At 39.9% G+C, this 8,119-nt stretch overlaps 1 pseudogene; it reads left to right on the forward strand.

Moving 5' to 3' along the window:
- Nucleotides 1-2,047: 2,047 nt before the first annotated feature.
- LOC129335232 (U1 spliceosomal RNA) lies at nt 2,048-2,229 on the forward strand (annotated as a pseudogene).
- Nucleotides 2,230-8,119: the final 5,890 nt, after the last annotated feature.

Below are 8,119 nucleotides of genomic sequence, written 5' to 3' on the forward strand. Positions count from 1 at the left end.
GGGGAAAAAATTAGGGGAAAAAACAATACAAAACGAGATGTTCCCGTGCACTGCTGTGATGAAGAAGCACTTAATCATTCAAAATAAAAAAATATCAAAGAACGTTTGAAGGAGAAGTTTCCATGACTACCAGTATATAGGTATTTCTTTTATGCACACCCCTAGTAGACAGCCAGTGAGGTCAAGTTAAAAGAGCGTTAGACTTGAACTGAGGAGGCCTCAATTGCTAGGACACAATAAGCTGTCAAAACTTGCTATTTCCCGGGGTTACAGTGATAATAAGATGGGGAAACCTCACATGCACTGCATTGAGCTTCTTAGAGGAACAGCGTGAAAAGCAAAAATACGTTCATTCTAGTGGTGCCATGAGGGCTGGACTTTGGGGGAGATATCTAGGGGTACAGGCTCAGCAAGGGCAAAGGGAGGCCCAGAAGCTATAGCTTTGTATTTGAAGTGTTTCCATCCAGGAGGAGCATGAGATGATTCAACTTCTAAAATTACTTGTTTGTACCACTGAGTTATCACACAATCAACTAACCATAATAAATTATTGGTGAGTCAGATGTGTTACATGCCTTCCAGAGTGATTCTTTCAGAATCCAGGAACCTATTTAAAACACTTGCTATCACCATTTTCCCCTTTTATATTATCTGCTGCTTTAAATATGTACTCCTATGTACAACCAGTGCTCCATGTTGTCTAATGTTAGTCCTAGAACTGATTATGTTTTGCTCCAGTATTTTTTCTGCTCAGTCTTGGATCCTTGCTAATGCTATGTCTTTTAAACTTGTATCTGTTTGCCTTATGGTATTGTATTGAAATGTACTTGATACTGATTGTATTAACTTCATACTGTGTAATCCACCTTGAGTCTCAGTGAGAAAGATGGACTATAAATGACATAAATAAATAAATGAACGTTTCCTGAATCAGGCCAATACTGATAGAATTTTTGCATCTATCTGCTAAGGATAATTCATCCCTAATCTAATTAAAATACACCCCCTCTCAAAAAAATTCATGTTGATTAGCATAATGAAAAAGTAGGAAAACAAAAAGTGAATGAGTCCTGCTTGTTTCATTCATTTCTCATTGCTTTGCTAAAGTTTGGCAGGGCAGGTGAGGGCTATAATCCCTGAACATTTCATCTAAGTTAGATGGAAAGCAGAGATATTACCTACAGAAATGTTTCTACTGAAACCAATGGACATGCAAAACAAATATAATTGTAACAATAAATATGTCTGACAAAATATAAAGAAATGAAAGTTTTTGAAACAAAAATAAATATGAAAACAAAAATGAAAACAATTGTGCAGCCCTACTGTATCTGTGTTGGACTGAATAAAAGGAAATCTTTCTTTTGATATCTCAGGTAAATAAGTGTTAAGCCGTTGCTTTGCCTTCAGTTTGGCCTTTTGGGATTTAACACTTCAGTTTCATATTGAATTTGTCTGGTGAACTTTTTTGAACTTTTGTGTTTTTACGGTTGACTTTAGCTAGCAGACTTCAAGACATCAGTACATGGAAGATGAATGCTACATGTTATTTCTAGAGTAAGAAAAATAAGCAGACACAAAAAGTTTTTAAAAAGATAGTACCGAGTTCCATGAAATTATACTGAGTGGCAGCAACAGAATAGTTATCCATCTGGCAATTTTAAACAACGTGTCTGGCAATTTACGGGCAGTAATTCTGCCAGTCTTGACAAAAGGCAGAAATATTTCTTATCACTTCTGAACAAGACACCTGCAAACTCAGATTCAGTCCTTATAAATCTAGCTACAGAGTCAGTGAGCAATCTGCACATGGTGTATACAGCCTATTGACCTTTAAAGAAGTGGGAAAGGCCAGAGACAAACCATAAAAAAGCTCATAGATTATTGGAAACTGTGGCATATGGTTGTGATTAACTATTTCTTTTTGGTTTATGTGTCAGCCTTCCTAGTCATGTTGTAATTTTAGCATCATGTTTGCAAATTTGAAAAAAAAAGCCTACCAAGTGCCCTGACAGAAATAAAACCAGCAAATACAACTGACATTCTCATAAGAGAGGCATAGGGGAGACACCATGATCATGAAGGTGGTTTTCCCAGGGTGAGGCTCTTCCATTGCACTTCAGGTTTGCTGACTTCTACAATTTACTCAAATGCAGGAAACTCAACTGCATAATTTGTGGTAGTGGGAGTTAAATGACTGGATATAGGAAAGCTAATTTTGGGCTTCTTATGTGCACTCCTATATCTGAATCAGTTCTGACCAGAGTCATCTAGAATAGTACAATTAACAGCCTTGCTCAGGTCTTCCAAATTGGAGACAATGGCTTCTTTTATTGAGTCATCTTGAGTCTTCCCCTTTTCTTACTGCCTTCCAATTTTTCTACAATTATTATCTTTTTCTGTGAGCCTAATTTTCTCATGATGTGAGCAAAGTATGATAGCCTCAGTTTTGTCATTTTAACCTAGGGAAAATTTGGGCTTGATTTAATCTAGAAATCACTTGTTTGTCTTTTGGGTTGTCCATGGTACCCGTAAAACTCTCCCACAGTCCTCTTCCTTCCGTCCGTCCGTCCGTCCATCCGTCAGTCATCCATCTGTCCATCCGTCGGTCTTTCTTTACTACTCTGACCTATAGGTCTTATGTAATATTTATCAAACATAACTAAGAATATGAGGAAGAAAGGAAGAATTCAGGTGAGAGGTCAAAACATAAGCTACAAAAAGCTTACTTCCTGTGATTTGCCAGACTTCTCATAGCTTGAACTAAAAATTTAGATAATTACTCCTTTTAGATTTGCTAATAATTTAGGAAGTAAAATATCTGCTGTAGACTCTGTCCATTGTAATATCAAGGATTCAATCCACTTTTGCCTCACCTTGTTGTACCAAGGACATTCAAATAGAATATGACTTACAGATTTAATAGCACCTGAGCCACAGACACAATATCTATCTGAGAAAAGTACACCCAATATGCATCCTTCAGAAACTGCAGAAGTGCAGTTTAGACTTGTGCATTTAGACTTGTGACCATTTAGTGCACCTGGTGCATTTAGACTTGTGAGCATAATTGATTGTCTATACTTTGGAACAGTTAGACTAAACAAATACACCGCAAAAAACTTGGAGGAATCCAAGAGCAAACCCTTCTAGCTCTGCAAGTAGTGCTGTTTGCATCAATCTTCATAATTAGCTTCTTGATGGTTTTATGAGCTGAAGCCCAACCTAGGGCAATGATTGCATCCTGTGAGCATTGTATGGCATTCAGTTTTCCTTCTGTTTTGTTCTACACACTGGAGAAGTTATTGCAGTTCATATAATACAGTAAGCTTTTATTCTCTGAAAATATTATTTTAAGTTTCATATTCAGAGCCAAAATCCATATCTGGCTTTGAAGAAATGTTGGCTCAATTCTAATCTGAGGGTGGTACCTGCCACGTACTTCAGTATGCCACATATATGATGCAAGAACTGTATTAATGGTCAATCTATGGTTTCATCTATTTTATGGGTCCAAACTACTTTCCGTTTGAAAGTATTACTTTGAGGTATTACTTTGGTGTTGTACATGGTAATTGCAGCTGGGAGGTATTGTCCACAAACTGACCAGTTGTATTATCATACAGCATCTGAATTAGCCAAAGCAATCTGCAGTCAATTGAGGTTTTCATAAGTTTTTGTCACAAATGAGTCCTAGGGGTTGAGTTAAAAGCAGATTTCAGATCCAAAAAGGCAGTGCATAACTCTCCTTCAGAATAACCTTCCTTCGGAATATTTTTCCCTCAGAATCTTTTTCTGCAAGATGATGAAGAAAAATGCAAGTGATCTATGGCTGATGCTCTCTGTATAAAGCCTGCTTGTTCTAAGCCTATTACTGGTTTGGAATAAATCCAATCAGTTAATTTGTAATACAGATAAAATGTGTATAAAATTAGGAGGAAAAGAAAAAAGAAAATAACCCCCCCCCCCAAATTACACTACAAGTTGAGTTCCGATTTTCTCTGCAACAAGTATATATCATTTCTAGAGTCACACTTATTCTAAGTTAGTCACAAACCCCCTCTTTTTTCTATTGTTCATGTTTCTTAATCCATAAATCCAGATGTCAACAAATCCTTATTATCCATTTTATGCAAAAAGTCTATTAACAGTTTCCATTCAGTTAAGAAGTTAACTAATGTCCTTTCTCTAATTAATGCAGTAAATTTTGCCATTAACACAAACTCCAACACTTTTGTCAACCATTCCTCCACTGTAGGCAATGTTGTAGTTTTCCACTTTTGTGCATAAAGAACTCTTGCTGCTGTAATAAAGTATAAAAACAGTGTTCTAAAACTTTTTTCCAACTAGCTGTCCGTTATTCACAACAGAAAAGTCTCTGGTTTCAGCTGAAGTTTAATCTTCAAAATCTTCTGCATCGATGATTGTATCTGCAACCAGAAACTCTTTGCTTTCATACATGTCCACCACATATGAAAAAATGTCCCTTCTTGTTTAGCATATTTCCAACACCCCCCTATACATTCTAGCCAAATTTTCAGGAGTCATATACCAATGATAAATCATTTTGTTAAAATTTTCTTTAATACTGGAGCTTAATTTTATAGATACATGTATTGTTAGTGTGTCATGTTTAGAATTGTGTGTTTTTTCTTATTCTTTGTTTATTGTTTATTATGTTATGATGTATAGTTTATAGTTTAAATAGAGAAAATTCAAACAACAAAAAAGATAAGATGTGCATACTTTACAAACTACTGGTAGTAAACTAATTGGTCTGTAATTATTAGGATCTGTTTGATTGCCCTTCTTAAATATAATGAAATATAAGGAATAATGAAAGCATGCTTCCATGTGGCTGGTATTTTACCTGTCAGGTTAATTGACGCTGTATGGAAATGCCTGCCCTTGTCCTTGCTACTAATTGTATTAATTGCACACTATGTAATCCACCTTGAGTCTCAGTGAGAAAGGCGGAATATAAACAAACAAACAAACAAACAATTCTAGAGAATACAGGTGCTAGCAACATACTTCACCATTCCAGATATTTCTTAAATATTTCAGCTAGTATCAGATCAATCCCTGGATCTTTATGCTCTTTCAAATGTCTTGTCAATGTCAGCAATTCCTCAGATGACACTGGTGGCCGTGTTGGTAAAATAGATTCTTCTTCATGCTTTCCAGAGGTATCTGACACAAGTGTGTTAAATATCTTACAAAAGTAAGCTTCCCAGGTGTTAATTGATATACAACAATTCATTTTTTTTTATATATAATTTTTTATTTTCAATATCTAACATACAACTACTACATACATACATACCCTACAAAACAGTAACTACAAAAGACTACAATAACACAAGGGATAGGAAAGAGGAAAGAAAAAAGAGAGAGGGAGGGAGGGGTGGAAAAAAGGGGAAGGTACCCTACAAACACTAAACACTAAACACTACATTTCTGTTTTCCCTTCATACTGCCATTATTCAAAAGTTAAAGCTTTATATTATATTGATGGAGTGGTTGACCTTACTAAATGCAAATTACAATTTAATTTCAAGTTAAATTTTTCTTCCCCTCCTGGGTCCCGGACGGAGTTCTCTCTGCGCAACTGCAGCCGCATTGCTCGTTTCCTCCCCCTCCCCCTCAGACTTCTCCTTTTCGTCTTGCTTGGTGCACTGGAATTCTGGGTTCCTGTCCTCAAAATCCCTTAGTTGATCTTCTGATAATATCTTAAAGGCTTGATCTTTATGGGTGAACCAGATTCCTTCCGGAAATAACCATTTGTACTTTATTCCACGTTCTCTCAGAAGAGCTGCGAACTTTTTATACTTAAAACGTCTTTTCCGGACTAGAAATGGGACGTCTTTCAATATCTTAATTTTGTTGCCCAAGAAGTCCAAATCCGCATTGTATGAATTGTATAGGATAGTGTCCCGGATCCTCTTAGATGAAAAATCGATGATGATCTTGCGCGGCAACTGACGCTTCATTGCATACTTTGAAGTAGCCCGACGGGCTTCCAAAATGGCGCTTTTAACTTCTTCTTTAGTTGCCCTCGCGGGTGTCGCCAATAGTTCCGAGACAAGACCCCGTAAGTCCTCGTTTTCCTCCTCTTTCACATTCTGGAGGCGCAAAATTGTCTGTGTTCGTTCCACTTGTAGCCCGATCAACTGATTCTCCACCAGTTTAAGCTCTTTATTCGTAGCCTTCACGAGTGACGCACTTTCCCGAGCAGACTTCTCTGCCCCCCCCCGCTGCTTCCTTGATGGTTTTCACTTCGCTCTCAATTAAGCCGACCCTTTGATCTGTTTCATTCAGCTTGTCAACAAAGGGTTTTATAGCTTCACCAACCGCCCTCCGTACAATTTCCTCCAACGATTCTCCCTTTAAGGCAGCCGAAACTGACTTGCCAAGGGCAGGACTTTGTTTCTTTGTTGCCATTTTGGGGGGGGGGGGGCGCCAACCAAATTTTGAGACTCAGCAAAGGGGAAGAGTGAGCCCTCTTGGCTTCAGATCTCACCTCTCCTTCACGTACGCTTGTAATAACAGAAGGAATTCGCTTACTTGTAGGCTCTCGCCTAATTCTGCTCTTTGCCGTTTCTCATGGCCCGGCAGCACTTGAGGCGCCGCGCACGTCCGCCGGCCTCCGTAGGGACAAACGGGCAATTAACCCCCCGCATTGATTCCAGAGGGCTCTTCCCGCAGCGTCCCGGACCCAGCCTCCCTCACTGGGAGTTTTGGGGGCTAATCTTCGCAGATCAGCCGCCCGGACAGGGTGCTCGGCCGCTTCCTCTCGAGCCAGCGAAGAGGAGCGTCCGACATGGCGGAGAAAACGAAACCGAATCGATATACAACAATTCAATGGTAAATGTATATCTAGAATTTCTGATACTAAATTTCAGAAGGCTCTGGTGTCATTCTTTTCGGAGGCCTCAGTTAGCAGTTTCTTTTCATTTGAGATTAGGGGTGTGCAATTCGGGTTCCCGATTTGGAAATACCAAATTGGATACTTCCGAGTCGATTCGGGTTGATTTGGAAATATTCGGAATTCAGAGAATCACCATTTTGCTAGCCGTTTGCATTTGCAAGTGGCTAGCAAAATTCTGCAGGAAGCTAAAGCTTCCTGCCGGTTCTCTGAAGAGGGGAGGGGGGAGAAGGAGTGAGTGACTCACTACCACCTCCTCACCCCTCCCCTCTTGCTAGAAAAGGCAGGAATCTTTGATTTGCAAGCTGCTTGCTAGCATTGCATTTTGCAAATGCAATGCTAGCAAGCAGCTTGCAAATCAAAGCGAGCAGCAAGAGATTCTCACCTAGATTTCAGGTAGGGGAGGGGTGAGCAGGAAAGAGTGATGGAGTAGAAGTACAAGGGGGAAGAGGAAGGGGGATCAGGCAAGGGAGGGGGGAGTTAGGAGAGTCCAATCCCACTGCTGCATCCTCCTTCCAGCCAATGGATTCTCTGGAAGGAGATGCAGTAGGGGATTTAAAATGGAGGCTGGAGTTTGGGCCAGCTTCTGTTGCTGCTGGAGAGAGATAGTGAGAGAGAGACTGCTTTTTCTCACTGTCTCTGCCTTGGCCTGACCTTCCTGGACTGACTGGACTGGACTTCTGCCTTCTGCTGTGGATCAACTGACTCACTGCTGGAAATCAGGGGAGAACTGGTAGGAGAGGTTTTTTTATTTAGGGGGGAAGTGGGAGGAAGGGAAGGGACTGTGTTTGTTTAAATTGATGCTAGGCCACTTTGCTTGTCTCTGGTTAAAATGTTTTGCTGTGACAACAATGGCTTTGCTTACAGAGTTGGTGTTGCTCTTAAGGCCTGGATAATTTCCCTTTTTTATCACTTTTTGGCTTTGGGACAGGGTGGTGAGGGAAGAGCTTTTATCTGGAAGATGGGACACTGCTTGCATGTTTGCTCTGTTTTACACTGTGGCCTCCCTTTGCATAGTGGCTCTGGGCCTTGCTGGGCCTCGCTGGGTCACACCAATTCCAAGCCCTGTTTTTTTTTCAGTTTTGGGGGGAGTGCAGTTTATGGATTGCTATGCTAACCTCCCACCATTCTGTTCCTGGCCTAGAGATACTAGAGACTCTTGCTGCTGCGGCAGCTTGCAGAGCCTCATTT

This window comes from Eublepharis macularius, chromosome 8, assembly GCF_028583425.1.
Source record: "Eublepharis macularius isolate TG4126 chromosome 8, MPM_Emac_v1.0, whole genome shotgun sequence".
Lineage (NCBI taxonomy): Eukaryota > Metazoa > Chordata > Lepidosauria > Squamata > Eublepharidae > Eublepharis > Eublepharis macularius.